General features: G+C 46.7%; 1 protein-coding gene across 1 annotated transcript in view; it reads left to right on the top strand.

Moving 5' to 3' along the window:
• Positions 1–1,899, top strand: part of Zhx2 (zinc fingers and homeoboxes 2) — a 148,399-nt gene extending 146,500 nt beyond the window's left edge. The window contains exon 4 of the mRNA XM_021216901.2: positions 616–1,899. The gene's annotated coding sequence lies outside the window, so the exon portion shown is untranslated. The remainder of the gene's footprint in view (positions 1–615) is intronic.
• The last annotated feature ends 14,639 nt before the right edge of the window (positions 1,900–16,538 follow it).

A 16,538-nucleotide genomic window follows, 5' to 3' on the forward strand; every position in this document is an offset into this window, starting at 1 on the left:
ACACACACACACACACACACACACACACACACACCTTGTCAGCCTATGCCTGTGCCTATGCCTCTAAAGTTACTCCCAATCAAGAAAAACAAGAGAGTATCTCTTGAGACCCTGTAGGTCAGACTTTTCTTGAACATAGCATAGCAGAATACCTGACAAGAGTGACTTAATTGGAATTTTAGCTTACCGTTCAGAGAGGTCAGGCCATAGTGATTTGGGGCTGTGTTTCTGGGTCTGGGCTGTGGCAAAACATGCTGGCGGTGGGAAGGAACGTGTGAGTGACAGAAAGCAGAAAGAACCAGAAGCAGCCAGGGATAACAAACCCCCAAGAACCCTCCCCAGGTGTCCTGCTTCTTCCCCTTGGGCCTTACCTCCCAAAATATTCATAGCTTCCCAAAATAACCCAGCAGCTTACACAGATAGGCCACGGTGGGGGGAGGGGCGGGGGGGCGGGGTTGAGGTTCAAACATAGCCCCAGCTTAAAGGGCTTCTGTCCCTCCTTCAAACCCCATGAAGGCTGTAGAAGGAGTTCCCACCCTGCAGGAGGCTTGCAAAGAAGTCTTCCACTCTAAGAAGATGGCAGTCCTCCCTCTGACATCCCTTTGCTTCCTCTAGGGCACGTCAGCACGGATGAGGGAGAGGCTCTGTCTTTGAAGAGAGAAGAAAGCCCCGCCCCCGCGGCTGCCGGCCACCTCCACCTCGCCAGCGACTCTGAGCAGACACGTGCTTCAGTGGTGCCTGGAGGCCACAGGAACTCCCGGAGCTCTCAGCGCCCCTCCCAGAGGCTGAGTGGGAATTGTTCATAGTGCCAAAGTCCTACTACTGCGTCTTCAATGGGTCCCTGTGCGTAGCCTTTGCCTTCGCCCCAGCCCCGCCTCTTGCTATACTGGAACTGATTTATACAATGTGGGAATTTTGTTACCTTTCTTTCTAATCGAGGGCAACTTCCTTTTTTCCAGCAAGGCGTTTGCGTTTTGTTTTTGGGTTGTTTTTTTTTTTTTTTTTTTTCACCCCCAGGAAGGAGGGCTAACCACATTGCTTTTCTTTTCTCTTTCTTTCTTTCACTTTATTAATGAGGGGAAGGGGGCATTAGCATAAGTACCGCTGTATCTACTGGATTTTTAGGTAGGACGAATTTCTTCTTTAAGGTAGTTTGACTTTTGGGAGATGTCTTGGTGGGAAGGGCTGACGCTGGTCCTCTGGCGCAAAGTGGGTTGGGCTCACAAAGAGCCTTCTGCATCAAACCCTTCGAAGTTCCCCAGCTGCCTTTTGGGGACCCTGCTTCAGCCTACACCGTGAGGGTGGGGCTGGCTTCTCAACTGCTTTGGATAATTGGGGAACAGGTGGCTGCCCTCTTTACAAATCTTTTTAAAATACCAGCAGAAAGGGCTCCCACGACTGTTGATGTCACCATTACTCTTGGGAAATTAAGAGAGTGAACTTCCCGGCCTAGGTGTTGTACCAAGATGAACATCTCTGCTTTTCTTTTCTCTTCTCACCGCCTTTTCTTGGTGTGGCTTTTGACAAGATTTCAGCTCAAAGCCTCACTAATGGATTGATTTTTGTTGTTGTTGTTGTTGTTCATGTGTGTGTGTGTGTGTGTGTGTGTGCGTGCGTGTGTGTTGGGCCAATTTTAGATACCTGAGTGCACTTTTTTTTTTAGTTAGTCCTAGCTTTTAAAGAAAGAAAGCCAAGAGATCTAGCTCGTGTAAATGTGGGGACAGGGATTCTGTTCGCTGTCCTTGTCCCCTCCCCCACCCCACAGACCCCCCCCCCAACCCCACTGGAGTACACTGCACAAATTAAATGCTAGGGAGTTTGAATAAAAGCAGTTTTTCTAACTTGTTGCTCATCTGTTGTAACTCAATAAAGCAAAGACTAAACGTTTTCCTAACCTTCCCTCTGCTCCTCGTTCTTCATTGTCGCCTGGCTCCTGGCACCTCAGCCTGTAGTCCTGACGTGGCCACTTCCCACTGCCAATTCATTATGGCCATTTTTTTTTAAGGTTTATTTTTTGTAAGCGTGTGATTGTGTGTGTACATGCACATGCGTAAACTCACAAACATGCATAAACTGTTTTTTTTAATTATCCCTTTTGTTTATATTCCCGTGACCAAAATTCAAGTTATGGTGACACCTGGCTATAAGACAAGCTGGCCAAGTAGCCAAGAATGAGCAGGAGGAGCCCTATCCCTAAGAAGAAAACGGAGTGGATACCATGGTCAAACAATCAACCATGAGGAGATTGAGACCTATCAGACGGCAGGTCCATCTCCCTTCCTAGTTAGATGAGCTACCACAAGCTACTTGCATTGCATCTGGTTTAATCTGAGAATCATGACCAATGTCATCCTGAACTTAGAACAGAGTCTCCAATGTCAAAGTCGACTCTTAGCCATGATGTCAAATGTCTCCAGTGCCTAGATCAGTATCTATGGTTGCTATCTTTACTGAGGCTTCTCCCCACAAGACAGCAATGCCTGAAGGTTGGTAAAGGGTGTGGAGATAAATAATTCTGGAGTTGCTCTCAGGGAACAGTGCCTGCTTCATTGTACAGGAACAACCACTTACATAGTGGAAGCCTATGTACTGTGATTGGTTAGCACAGAACCTTAGATTGGACAGTGAGCACGCACACCACCAGAGCCTCTATGTGGAAGAATCACATAAAAGGAGATATGTAGAGCACAGACTCATCCAAAGGCAACTACTGGCTACTCACCCTACTTCAGAATCCAGTGTTCTGACTTCAGGACCATGGTGTGCCACATAGCCTGACTGCCTGCAGATCACACCTGCAGAATGCCTCCTACATGTGGTGACAAGTCACAAGCAGTGAGGCCAAAGGATTAGGGGCCTGGTTAGAGGGAAGGCTCTTGAGAAAGGAAACCAAAAGGGGCATTAAGAGTCAGACCTAAGCAGGGTTCCTCTGAGTGTCCAACCAGCCAGAGAAGAGAACAGGCAGCCTAAAATGGAGGCTACAGGCTCACGTCCAGCCACAAGGAAGGGAATAGGTTAGCGTCTACCTTCCACCAGAAGTGAGGCTGGCCTCCACGCATCTTGCTTCCTCCTGAGTTCCAGGAGTGTAAAGAGATGAAGGTGAGGTGCTTAAGGGCTTGAAGCCAATTCTCCCCCTGTTGCTGTCTGAGTTGCCTTTCTATTGCTGTGATGAAACACCATGACCAAAGCACCTTATAACAGAATTCAAGAGAGGGGTGAGGGAGGGAGAGAACACAAACGGGAGGAGTAGGGAGGGAGAGGGAGGAAGGGAGGGAGGGGGGAGGGAGGGAGGGAGGGAGGCTGGCATAGCTGGCTAGTTCTGGTCCCTGCATTGCCTTTTCTCTGTGTCAGCAGCGCCTGGCCCCTCCTCACTCCCACACTGTCCTGTCCTTCTGGTTAATGAATGTCTCCAGCCCATCTCCACAGGTGGCTGCACTTCCCTCCCGCTATTTACCACCCTTGCAGTTAGGCTTGCCTCTCAGAAGCAATTTAAAGGAATCCTTCAAGCAAGTCCTTGGGAGCCACCATCAAATGCCTAATGTCTGTAGCAACCCAGAGGGAAAAGAGCCCTGATGATAAGTCAGGGATGAAAAGCACGGGGAAGATAGCTGTGTCCTTTTAACCACCTAGCAAAATGTGTCAAGCTGTGCTTCTCCAGAATGGCGGACCTAGGAGAGAGACTGTGTGGGACAGACAAGGGTCCTGAGGAGATGGGAAAGAACAGCAGGCAGAACAGCTGTTCTATCTATTGTGAATCCTTTGCACACCTAGCACTTCCTTCCAGGGGTTTTCTCTGCTGTGCTAGGTCTTCTGTTGAGGGTGGGGGCAGCCCATCATGGGGATTTACTTCCCCTGCCAGAGGACAGCCATCACACTCTAGTGTGCCTACACAGATACAAGGCCACACACAAAACCCAGTCTGGACCTGTCAGGCTCTAAGGAGAAAGTCTGCTTCTTTCAGGGTAGTTGGTGAGTGTGGTACTATCTGCCAGGAGCCTGGAGTGTGGTACTATCTGCCAGGAGCCTGGAGCCAGCTTCTGTGACTTTTTACAGGACACATGAACAAATTATCCATGCACCCCAAGCTAGGGCACCAACAACAGGCCCAAATAAATGGTCCCTCCAAGTTTAGTGTGAAGAACCAGTACGTTTTGTAGGGATGGCTTACAAGAGTGTGGGTAAATCAGGCATATGTATCACCTAGCATCTATCACCTATCACCTAGCCGGGGTGATGACTCACAAGAGCTGAGTCATTGCAGCTCTCTGTGCAACTTGCTGAGGGCCATTGCTTAATCCGAATTCAACCTCAAGGGGAGCAGTACTTCCTGAGCTTTCTAAGTTTCCTGAGACTCATAAATATTTTTCCTCCCTCCTCTCTTCCCCTTGTCCTCCCCCTCGTCCCTCCCTCTTCCTTCTAGGAGAGAACACTTCAAGTTAGAGGAGATAGCCATATAACAAGCCTCCCAAGCCAATGTATAAATGAAAACTCCACATGGTACAAAAAGTCAAGAAGGGAGTGGCATTGGGAAGGGGTGCAGGTGATGCTAAATGGTGGCAGTGACATCATTTGAGTCCCTAAAGTCCAAAGTTCCTAACAACATCCATCTCCCTGTTCCTCTGTTTATATTAATGCAACACATTTCCCCTTTTGACATGAGCTAAACAAAGTCGTGGGTTGGGTTTCTGTTGCTAAACCAGATGACATGAGAAAAAGCAAGGAGGATAAAAATGCATGTAAAGAGACACACAGGGCAAGTGAGTGGCTACAGAGCTGGGTGGTGCAGCGCTATGTTGTCCACATTCAAATGTGGTCCCTAGATCTCCAGCAGCAGCTACTGAACAGAGTGCCCAGGTCATCCGAATGGTCATTAAAGGTGAAGAAGCCACACTGAAGACACTGGATAGCTCCTCCCAACTTCCTCCAACACTGAAGGGTGAGTGGTAAATCCAATCACGTATCACTTATGAACCGTGGCTCTAGTAATGGTGGGAGGGGTCAGTACACATGACTAAGCACTTGAGCACATTCCAGAAGGCCTTAGAATCAGATATCCCACAGCGTGGAAGAGGACTCTGGTTGCTCTCAATTTTGAAGAAATTAAATTCTTATGGGGAGAATAAGGTTTCCCTCCATCATTCTAAAACCTTTGCCATCACAAGAGCCTCAAGGATTAGAAGTTGTTTGGATCCTTGCAGGCGAGGTGGAGCTTACACTGCGTAACCTGGGGGCACTTATTCAAGCTACAGTTACAATGGTGTAGGTAGGACTTGGGAAAACAGCTAAGGATGGAGGAAGCGAGCTTGTCTAGAGAAAGCAAAGAACCAGTAGTGGACAGAAATACAGAGTAGGCTACCTGAAAGGAGATACAATGTAAGCCACAGTGGCTGCCTGAAAGGAGATACAATGTAAGCCACAGTGGCTGCCTGNAAGGAGATACAATGTAAGCCACAGTGGCTGCCTGAAAGGAGATACAATGTAAGCCATGGTGACCCAGCAGGGATAAAGGCAAGGGTATAACCATTCTCAGATCACCCTCTGTTCTGCTGCTGCCTCAAACCAGCATTGCCAAGTTCAAGTCCAGCACAAAAGCCTCTGTTGATCAGGTCCCTCCCATGTGCCAGGAAACAGATCAGTCCACAGAATGGACTCAAGGTGGCACATACACACCAACCTTGCCATTCTGCCTCAGGCCACCTTTAACAACGAACAATGATTAATCAACTTGACCTTTACCTGTCAGCTTCGTAATAATTAAGATAGTGCTCCATCATGGTTCTGACTTCACAGTGTGAGATGAAACACGTGTGGGTGTCACTGGTCGCCTGGCTAACAGCTAATTCCTCTTTCTTTGTTATTTTGTTTTGAATTTGTGTGTGTGTGTGTGTGTGTGTGTGTGTGTGTGTGTGTGTGTGTGAGATAGACACACTTGCTCACACACACACACATACACACACACACACACAGGTCAGAGATCTCCGTCGCATGTTCTCCTCTGTCACTTTCTACCGTACGTTTTAAGACTGGAGCATCCTACTTCAGCTGGACTGGCTGCCTAGCAGGCCCCCAGACCTTGCTTGTTTTTGCATTCCCACCCGGCCTCTCTTCTTTTTAACCACACAAGTGTGTTTCTCAGTAGGTGAAGAACTTGACTTCCCATCCTCCCTTGCGGCTAAGGTGGCTGCCAAGACACCAGCAGAAGAGCATTGTGTAGCGGTCATTTTCCTTCCTCTCCTCCTGCCTTGTACAAGTTAATGACCATGGGACAGGGGCAGATGCCTGCTTTCGAGCTTCTTTATGTGTGAGAAATGTAAATCGTTGTTTGTTTAATTAACCTTGTATTAGAGTAGTCTGATATCTGCAATCAAATGTACTCATAGTCCGCATGAAACCTGAATACTGTCCCTGCAGGACCTAGAAATCTCTTCATTCAGATGTCTATCCATCCATCCCTGCACTAATGCCAAGGTGGGAGATGAGTTAGATGTCGTTTGTTTCCTACTCAAGGAAACTCAGTCTGAGTTTGAAGGACTAGTTGGCTTTTGTCACAAAATCAAAAGAAGACAAAGGAAGAAGAGGTGAAAGGGATATTTAGGATTTTTAAGGAGTAAAAAAAAAAAATCTAACAAGCAGCAACGTGTAACCAAGGAAGAAGCCAACAAATTTGTACAACCACTTTTAACAAGCAAGTTTCCCTAAATCTTTAATGAGCAAGTCACCTCCCTCAAGCCAGGCAACAGCACCAGGACCACAATGGCCCTGGGACCATTGCTCAGTGGGTGGCGTGCTTATATAGCAAACAAAGCCCCAAGCTAGAGCCCTAGCACCCCATGCAACCAGGCTGCACAGGTGCCATCCTAAGACTTACCCCTGGGAGGCTAACAGAAGTTCACAGTCATTTGATGCTACATAGGAAATCTGAAGATAGCCTAGCTCCACAAGACCCCGTTTCCAAAGAAATCAGAAGTGACTGTTTCTTTAGAAAAGAACCTGAAAAACAAATGTGGTTTGGAATTTTCCACTCTAAGTGAACCAGCATATGGGAAATGGATGGAAAGGGGACATGGTATGTTTGTGACCTTTTACCTTGGGATTGCTTCCCTCGGCTGAATTTATGTTACAAGCCCTAGAGCCCAGTAACTCGGTCCAAATCTATTTCTTAGCTCCTTACACAGTCTGTGGCTGGGGTTGATGGATAAATGGTCCCTAGGCTGAAACAACGGTTCCCCTTGAAATGCTCATACCTTCCATATTTCTTGCCTAAATTTCACCCATTCCTAAAAACCCGACCTAAATGCCGCTGGGACAAATAAAAGTACACATGGAAGGGTGAAGAAACTGGATTTAAGGATGACACACATCCAAACTGGCTCTCAGGATGCCCTGTTCTTTTGAAGTCCTGGGCAATCAGCAGCACCAACAATTAACCCTAGTCACGTGAGCATTCATTGTCTTGCTTCTCCATCTCTTGTAAGGCTCCTGTAGGTTTTCATCTCCCCAGGATTGCTGCTCCCCTTTATTAACACACCCACCCACGCCTATTCAAAGCCTTCTGGAGCAACCCTGTTCTAACTATCACATATAATGTTGGCAGGGCACCACACAGAGCATGACCCTTCTGTCCGTGGATGGTCATACGCTTCAGACCTAGCCAGTAACAGCACATCTCTCACCTCAATGAACAGTCCAAACTGGGTGAGTCATTGTTAGGGTTTAGAGTCACTGAAGGAGGGACAGCTTCAGAGAACAGGATGTGAGGAATCTAGGCAGTGAAGAGCACACACGAAAAGTATTGAAGCTGTGTTGCCCTGGGCTAAACATGGAAGCCCGTCTAATGTCTCCTGGGAAGACAAGAAAAAATAAATCCCCTTTCAGTCTTGTTTTACTTGCGTAGCCTACGCTGCCAGGATGGACCATGTGATTACATTTTCAACAGAGTCCCATGACCAAGTTCAAGCAAATGAGAAATGAAGCTGAAAACCAACGGGAGCCTTACCCCTGCTCCCCTGTCCCTAGCACAGGCCTTGTCACCCATTTTCACAGATCTATGTGTCTCCACATTTGCTTGTATTGCTTTTCCCCTTATGAGGCCTAGAAGAGATAGCAACATGACTAAGCATTGAAGAGAATGAGTTTGTCATAAGGGCTTGCTATGACAAAGCCCACCCACCTGCCCCAAGGAGTCAGAGGTCCCAGAATTCTGGCCCTGGATTTACCACTAATGGGGCTCATGAGCCTGAGAAAGTCGGTCATTCTTCTTCCTTCAGCCTCTGCCTCCTCTTTTGAAAACTAAGAGTTTAGACCTTTTAACTGCCAGTCCAGCTATGACAATTGATGGTTCCAGGAGCCTGCGCTATCACTATGAAAAGGGGCCCCAGATTCCAAATCTCTACATCTACCCCAACCAAAGCTTTTGCTGAAGTTTCATGGGATAGTAGAGAGCTGAGTGTGCTTCTGGACAAGCTCCCCTGGAGGCCTCTGGAGAAGCATGTGACTGTAGTACCAGGAAGTGTTGGTAAACCCCCCAAAGACAAATCAGGAGCTGATGTGATGCAATCACACAAGGGTCTTTATTCACAGCCTCGAATAAAGGCTTGGGCTTTAACTCACCAAGGACCCACAGGACGGTTCTTTCTGGTGGAGAAAAAGCCCCAAACACTTACAGAGACAAGGTTTTATAGAAAATGGCAAGTGAGGGGTAGGTGTGGCCTTTAGCAGAAGTGGCTGGTGATGGGAGCCAAACCATGAACTTCACTTCTACTTTCCTCCTGATTGGTAGTTGTTAGGCAGGGTTGGGTGGGCTTGTAACCTGGGGGTGCGGATCTGTTGGGGGAATAACCTGGAGACTGGTGCTAGAAGCAAGTCTTGTTGGGGACGGGTAACCTGGAGACCCAAGTCGTGTTGGGGGGGAGAGGGTGTAACCTGGAAACTGCTGCTAGGTACCAACCTTTTAGTTTACTTGAGTTCAACCTTAGGTCAGGTTCTCTAAGACGGAGTCTGAACCCAAAAGATTTGCTCTCTTATGTTCCCCATGTAGAACTAAAGAAGAGCAGACCGTAGGGTGGAAGAGTGCAAAGTGGACGGTTGAGGAATATTTATCTAAATCCAGAACACACCATTAGGTTTCTCCCCTCTGCCAAGCGACAGCCAGAGTGGCGCCTGTTAAAAACAACAGAGGACCTTTGTTGGAGTTCATTTAACCAGCTGCTCTAAAAAGACAGCTGCCCCTGGTCTACGTCTGGATGCAACCTCCACGCCGAGGAAATGGGTGAACCTTCCAGACACCATCACCAGAACCAAGCTAAAGGCGGAGCTGGCCTTAGCAGAATTGCTTGCTCCCTGATGAATTTTGTTTTTCAATCCATATGCACTCCGAGGGATGTTTTGCAGGTTGCCTCCAACTGCCTTGTGTGGCAGGGTGGCTGCATGTTATGTAAGAATGGCTAGGGCTCTGGGAAGGAGGATGTCCGTGGAACATTCAAATTTTGATCCTCCACATTGGGAAATTGCATAATTTTCCACATTAAAGGACTAAAGCCCGAACTTCAGAGTTCTTCAAGATTGGGTTTAGGAAACTTCCCAAAGCCACACATTTAATGAGTGTCAGAGCCAAGCTTTCAAGCCAGGTTTCTCAGAAACCAAAAACTGAGCCTTTAACCACAACAGTCCAGTCTCTCATCAAGTGATTGTCACGGCTGGGAACCGATTATCACACTGAAAGCAGCCCATGGGCACATGCGCACTCAGAGCAGGCTGGCACATGGTGGATGTGTTCCAGACACTGTGTCCCCCAGGATTCTCCCACACACTCCCAGGCCAGGCACTCCCTTAGAGGGTCTGACAAACACGTCTCTGGACATGGAAAGCTGACAGAAATGGGGGATATGGCCGGGATAGAGTCTTTCAAAGAACTACGAAGTTGACTTTAAACAACTAAAGTATAAAGATTAAGAATCACTTCCTATTCTAAGGAGGACAGGGCCCCCAATGGAGGAGCTAGAGAAAGTAAGTACCCAAGGAGCTGAAGAGGTCTGCAACCCTATAAGTTGAACAACAATATGAACTAACCAGTACCCCCAGAGCTTGTGTCTCTAGCTGCATATGTAGCAGAAGATGGCCTAGTTGGCCATCATTGGGAAGAGAGGCCCCTAGGTCTTGCAAACTTTATATGCCCCAGTACAGGGGAACACCAGGGCCAAGTAGTGGGAGTGGGTAGGTAGGGGAGCAGGGCAGAGGGAGGGTATAAGGAACTCTCGGGATAGCATTTGAAATGCAAATAAAGAAAATATCTAATAAAATAAAATAAAAAGGACCACTTCCTGTTGATTCATAGCGATGAGGAGACTACAAGAATTTCAAATCTACCTCATGACCCACAAAACTCTACTTTATGTAACTTTTAATTCCATCTGAGTTCTCAGCTGAATTTTCTTTCTGTCCTCCTCGTGTGTAGGAAGCCGCCTGACCTTCCTCTCCGGCGGTACATGCACAGGCTACTTTATAATTAGTCATCTGAGGGCCTATTTTCATTCACTAACCTGCGCCATCCCTGAGGCGATGATCTGACATTGCTCATCCTTACATCCCAATGTCCAGCCTAAAGCATCACAAGGTTATTAGTAAATGTTGAGGAAGGAAGGGGAGGAGGGAGGGGAGGAGGGAGGGGAGGAGGGAGGGAGGGAGGGACAGAGGGAGGGAGGGACAGAGGGAGGGAGAAGTAAAGGACTGAGGGATTAACAAGGAGATAAAACAAAGATCTGGCAAATTCATGTAAAATTAGCCCACCAAGACTAGAACATAAATGTTAAGTTTTTATTACACAACAACAAGGTGGGATGCATGGTCTTGTCCAGCATAAGCAGATGAATTTTAAGAAACATTTGGAGGCAAGTAGAGAAATCTGAATGACATTGGGAAACTATTATTAATCACATCTGCTAAGTATTTGTTGATGGACTTCCATAAGAAAATGTACCCTCTGTTACTACTGCATAGTGAGGGAATGGGATGTAACATACACAGAATTTAAATACTAAAAATGTTTCAAAACTACGGGATAGTAAATGACCCTCCTTCCTCCCTTCAGGAGGACATCACTATACAGCAAGCCTTCAATTATTCAACCAATCCTTACTAATAGACCTACATTTTTTTCCCAATTTCTTTGCTGCCATAATCTTTGTCCGTTCTCCATTTCTCATGTATCTGATTATTTCCTCAGAATGAATGCGGACAAAGCTTTGGCTGTGGAGATCAAAGGCAACCGAGCCCGCCTGAGTGACAGGCGGTGTTATGAAGCCTGTTGTCCTTTCCTTCCTTCCTCACACCCTTTCCCTGAACAGGAAAAAAAAAAAAAAAAAAAGCTCCTGGGGCAGCTGCTTCCTGCCTGATTGAGCTGATCCTGCCAAGCGTGAAAACTGTGTTTCTGCTAACCACACATCCATTATTACCAAGACAGGTGATCTGAGACTGTGGGGACATGTTGACATCTTATAGACATAAAACTGGAGCTTATGGGAGACTACTATCCTGTCTAATAATGGAAACGTTTAGATGCCACTTCTGCCTACATAAAGGGAAGGGCATGGGCCTGGAGATGTTGCAGGTCGTCAGAACAGTGGATAATCAGCCACCGCAGCAAGGCACTTAGCATACGTCTGGAAGCCAGTGGTCCACAGCCTGTGATTGGGACAAGTCGCTTTGCCTCTCCAACCATAGTTTCCTTAGGTGTGGAGTACGAAGCTAATATCCACACATCATGAAGTTGTGACTTAAATGCCAATATGAGGCATGGGTGTAGTATTGGGTTTTCCAGACTCCCCAGAAGTGCATGCCTGTAAACCCAGTACCAGGAAAGTGGAGGCAGGAAGATAAAGAGTTCAAGGTAAGCCTGGTACCAAAAAGTTAAAAACTAGCCTGACTACTCAAGATCCTATCTTTCAATAAAGAGCCCCAAGAAGAACTCTCATCACAGATTATACTATATCAAAGGGACTTTGGAGGCAGATATAGGCAGAGCTGAAAGAATATGCAAGAGGTGTCAGAAGATAGAAAGATTAGCAATAGAAGAGCCATTAGCGCCATCAAAGCTAAAGGCACAAAGGGAACAGTGTTATCAGAACCCAGCAAGAAAGAGACACAGAGAAAGGTCAGGTCACATAGCCATTGTTGTATGTGTAGCTACTGCCAGCCACAAAGCAGACAAGAACCAAAAACATCTTGCCTGGGGGAGATGGGATATAGGAGAAAATGGGAGGGGGTCATAAGGATATATGAAGAAACAATAAAGAAGCCTACTACTTTGCAAGCTAATTCACAATATAATTTTTAAAAAGGCTTGAATAAGTAGTAGCACACGTGCTTTGGATGTAATCAATGGCTCTCCAATTGGACTAAATACCCGCTCAACAAGAGGGAAACCACACCTGGTACTGGAAACCTAGGGAATTACTCAGCTCTAGAGAAGTCACAGTTCTTGGAAGAGACTTCACAACCACCAACCTACCAAGGCAGCGTACCTCTAACAACAATGTAAACACTTGTCCTTACACCCAAAGCAGACACTTCACCCCTAGTCAGGGAAACGTCTCTTCTCAACAAATGGATGCCACTACAGAAAACCACAACCGATCAAAATGCAGAGTTGTTGAGCACAGTCCCAATAGGATATCAATAAACACTCCTGCACCAAAGAATCAGGAAACATTGCGGCAGAAGGGATGGGGAGAACTTAAGAGACAGAGGGTCCAGGAGTTTGCTGGGAGATTGTGTTGCCTAGTAATATCAGAAGCTATACTCACCAACATGACTGCCTAATTAGACAGAGCTGAACAAGGAAGACACATAGACATGCCAAAGTGGATGGAGGAAACCTACACACTGGTTTGCTCCCTGTGTCTTGTCTTTCTTATACAGCCCAGGCTCACCTGTGTAGGGATGGGACCACCCACAGTGGACTGGACCCTCCTTTATCAATTAGCATTTAAGAAAATGCCCACAGGCCAATCTGAGGAAGGTAATTCCTCCACTGAGAGTTCCTCTTGCCAGGTACATCTGGCTTTATGTCAAGTTGACAAAAATTAACCAGCACACTCCTCTAGCTCTGTGATCTTAAAAAAATAAATTAGAGTTATTTTATGTGTAGGAGTGTTTGTGTGTACCATGCGTATACTTACTACCTAGAGAGGTCAAAAGGCATCAGATGCCCAGGAACTGGAGTTACAGTTGTGTAGGTGAAGAGAATTGAACCTGGGTCCTCTGCATGAGCAGTAAGTGCCAAGGCTTCAGCCCGCTCACCCATCCAACCCACACCCAAGATATTCTTAAATAAATATTCTTTACAGCTATTCATCCAAGTTGTCTTTGGTAGACACAAAGAAACGAGAAGTTGCTGAGCCACAAAAGACTGGTTGCTCCTTGTAAAATCTGCCCAACCTAAACTACAAGAAACTGGGATAGTGTCTTTTATAAATTTAAGAAAGAAAAGAGACCAGTCTTCAGAGCTCAAAAAAAATAATGAAAGGTGTGGGGGTGTAACTCAGCGCAGAACTTATACTAGTCACTGAAGCCCCGAATCCCAATCCCCAGGCACTGCCAAAAGGATTCTAGTAAGAAACAACCCTCCCTCCACATTCAAATCACAAGCCTAAGTTCAAGTGGGCTTCCTGGGAAAGAATGGGTATTTGTTGATGTCATTACTGATCTATTCATTTAATTTTCTCTTGCTGAAGATTGTAGCTGTATTTCTTAACATGGGATTCAGCGCTGCTTTAGATTCTGTGATTGCCAAATTAAAAAAAAAAAATACGAAATTGTCTTTGAGCATTCATCTTGCTATTCTTTAACCAACCCCCCCCCCAAAAAAAAAAGAAACATCTCCGGTCACATCATTAATAAGCCCATACATCTTGCAGCCGATGACACAAATCACCCTTCAGTCCAAGAATTTGATCAGCTATTTTCACAACTGTCACCTGTAGATTCGAATGTGTGTCCTATCTTGCCGTGGAAGGGAAGACAGTCACTCTTTCTGATTGCCTATTGCCCTTTATACCGATTTCCGTTATTGTGTTCATCCCCTGGCTACACCAGACAGAGCCCCCCAGGGGACAGAGACAGCCCAGTACCCTTTGTAACCCCTGTACCTTTATGTACTGTGTGGCACGTAGTAGAAATTCAATATATGTCTATAAACCAAGTGCATGACGGATGGATGGAGAGGCTGTATGAATAGGTTGTGTTCATGAGTGGATTCGTGAATGAATGAATGAATGAATGAGTAGGTAAATCAGAAGATACATAGACATTTGTGTGGAGCAACAGAGAAGCAGATATTTGAATGAGTGGTTAGGTAGATATTGCGTGGATGGATAAACAGATAGCTGGATGGTTAGATGGATAGGTGGACAACACGTCATCAAAAAATGAAGGTATGGTGTTGCGGTTTGAACGTGAAACATCCTCCGAAGGCTCATGTGCTTGAAAACCTGGTCCCCAGCTAGTGGTGATGTTTTGAAAGGCTATGGAATGTTTAGGAACTAAAGCCTTGCTGGAAGAATTGAGTCACAGAGGGTAGGACTTCTGGCCCATTCTTTGATTCCTGACTACAGGTGCAGTGTGACTATCCCGCCTTTCTCACCATGGTGGATCACAACCCTTCAAACAGTAAGCCAAAATGAGTCCTCTCTCCCTAATGGTGTTTCTTGTCGGGTTATTTGGCAAACAACCAAAACAGTAACTAATAGAGATGGCTAAATGATTGAAAAGATACTTGTCTTTCTTACAGATTCAGTATAAAGCATATCCTATCTACCTCCCATGATAACATCACATTAAGAAAGAGGATATGATTCTAAGTACACAGTGTGTGGGGTTGGCCAACATAGTGTCCAAGGCCATGGTTCTAGCCCCATTTTTCACCTAGTAGTTAGGTATGGCTTGAACAAATTCCCAGCTTCTGTAGGCCGTGCCCTGTGTTCTTTTAAGAGACAGTAATGCAGTAGCCAGGATTCTGCAAACTGGTTGCCATTGGGATAAGGTACCATGAACCTTACTATGCTTTGTCACGAGCTATGAAGGATAGCATAGCTATCATTTGGTCAGTGTCCCCAGAGTGAGAACATAATGTCCCCCATGCTAAGCCTCGAGATTCCAAATCCCAGCCCTCCGGTTTCAACATTCCCAACTCCCCAGACTAGAGGCAGTCTCCTGTCCCACAAGCCACTTTCTCCTTCCCACAATTCCTTTCCCGGCCCTCTCCTGCAGTGCTTGAGCCTGTGGGAAATGGGAGATTCCCAAGGAGGGCCCCCAGAGGTGCAGCTGGCAAAGCCTCACTCCTGGGTCACTTTCCCAAGCACTCTTGCTTTCCTTTTACTCTTTCTATTTTTTTTTTTTCTTTTGGAAACCTGGAAAATACATCCACAGTGCAAAACGATTCAGTCAATATTTACTTACCAAGGATGTATTTTGTGATGAGCACCATAATTTCTGGGTAAACTCAACTGAACAAAATGCTGGCCCCTCCCTACTACCAGTGGGAGGGAAGCCTCCTTAGTCTGTCCCTCAGCGAATTGTAGGCTACCCCCAGGACTTTCTCCAGTCCCTCCTGACCATTCTGAAGCTGGCACAGGATGAGCACACTGGTATCACCCATGGCTGCTGAACTTCAACTTGGTGTGACATGGGGGAGGCAGACATGTTAATCGACAACTGCAGCTGGACACAAGAAGGAACTGGAAAAGCAGCTGAGAACTGGATGTGAAACTGGGGGGGAGAGGGGGGTCACAGGGATATTCCCAGAGAAGGGGATGCCAGCCAACCAGAAGCCAGAGACAAAAGCAAAGAAGAAAAGATGGGAGGGGTCAGAGTCAGACACAAGAGAGATGGTGTTTCTCTTCGGGCTTTCTCTGCTATTCAACTTCAACCTGCCCCTCCCTGGGCCCTGGAAGGGGTTTTACCCCCTACTAGGTAAGCAGCTTCCAGGGAGTCTCATAGATTGGTTTGTGGGTTTTGGGGTTTGTTTAGTTTGGTTTGGTTTGGATTTTTTGTCTCCTCAAAAAAAAAAAAAAAAAAAAAAATCTATCTGAAGGCAAGTGGGGAATTATGGCAGGCACCCGCTAGCCTGTCAAACCTAGAGGAGTGAGGACATCAGATTGTGACAGGTGCCAGGACCAGAAGGCAAGAAGAGAGAGGAGAGATGGTAAGAGCAGCTTCCATGCCTGCAACTTCTCTGCCTCTGCTGTGAAGTGCAGGCTGGGGCGGAGCTCCCTCGTCCCAGGGGAAGCTTCTCCTCTAAGCTCATGTTAACATTGGACAAAGGCACAGAGCCTTACGTGCCTTGGATGTAAGAGCAGGTGGCATGGCCACTCTTGGCACCAGATGCCTGTAAATCAGCCTGGAGCTGGGCTCCAGGCCAGCCACCTCTCTCCTGGGACAGAGAATGTGCCCTCCACACTGATAGGGACAAATCTACTACCTGGAAGCCCAGCCCCAGCCCCAGCCCCAGCCCCATCCCCAGCCCCAGCCCCAGCCCCAGCCCC

Source organism: Mus pahari, chromosome 17 (genome assembly GCF_900095145.1).
Source record: "Mus pahari chromosome 17, PAHARI_EIJ_v1.1, whole genome shotgun sequence".
Taxonomy (NCBI): Eukaryota; Metazoa; Chordata; class Mammalia; order Rodentia; family Muridae; genus Mus; species Mus pahari.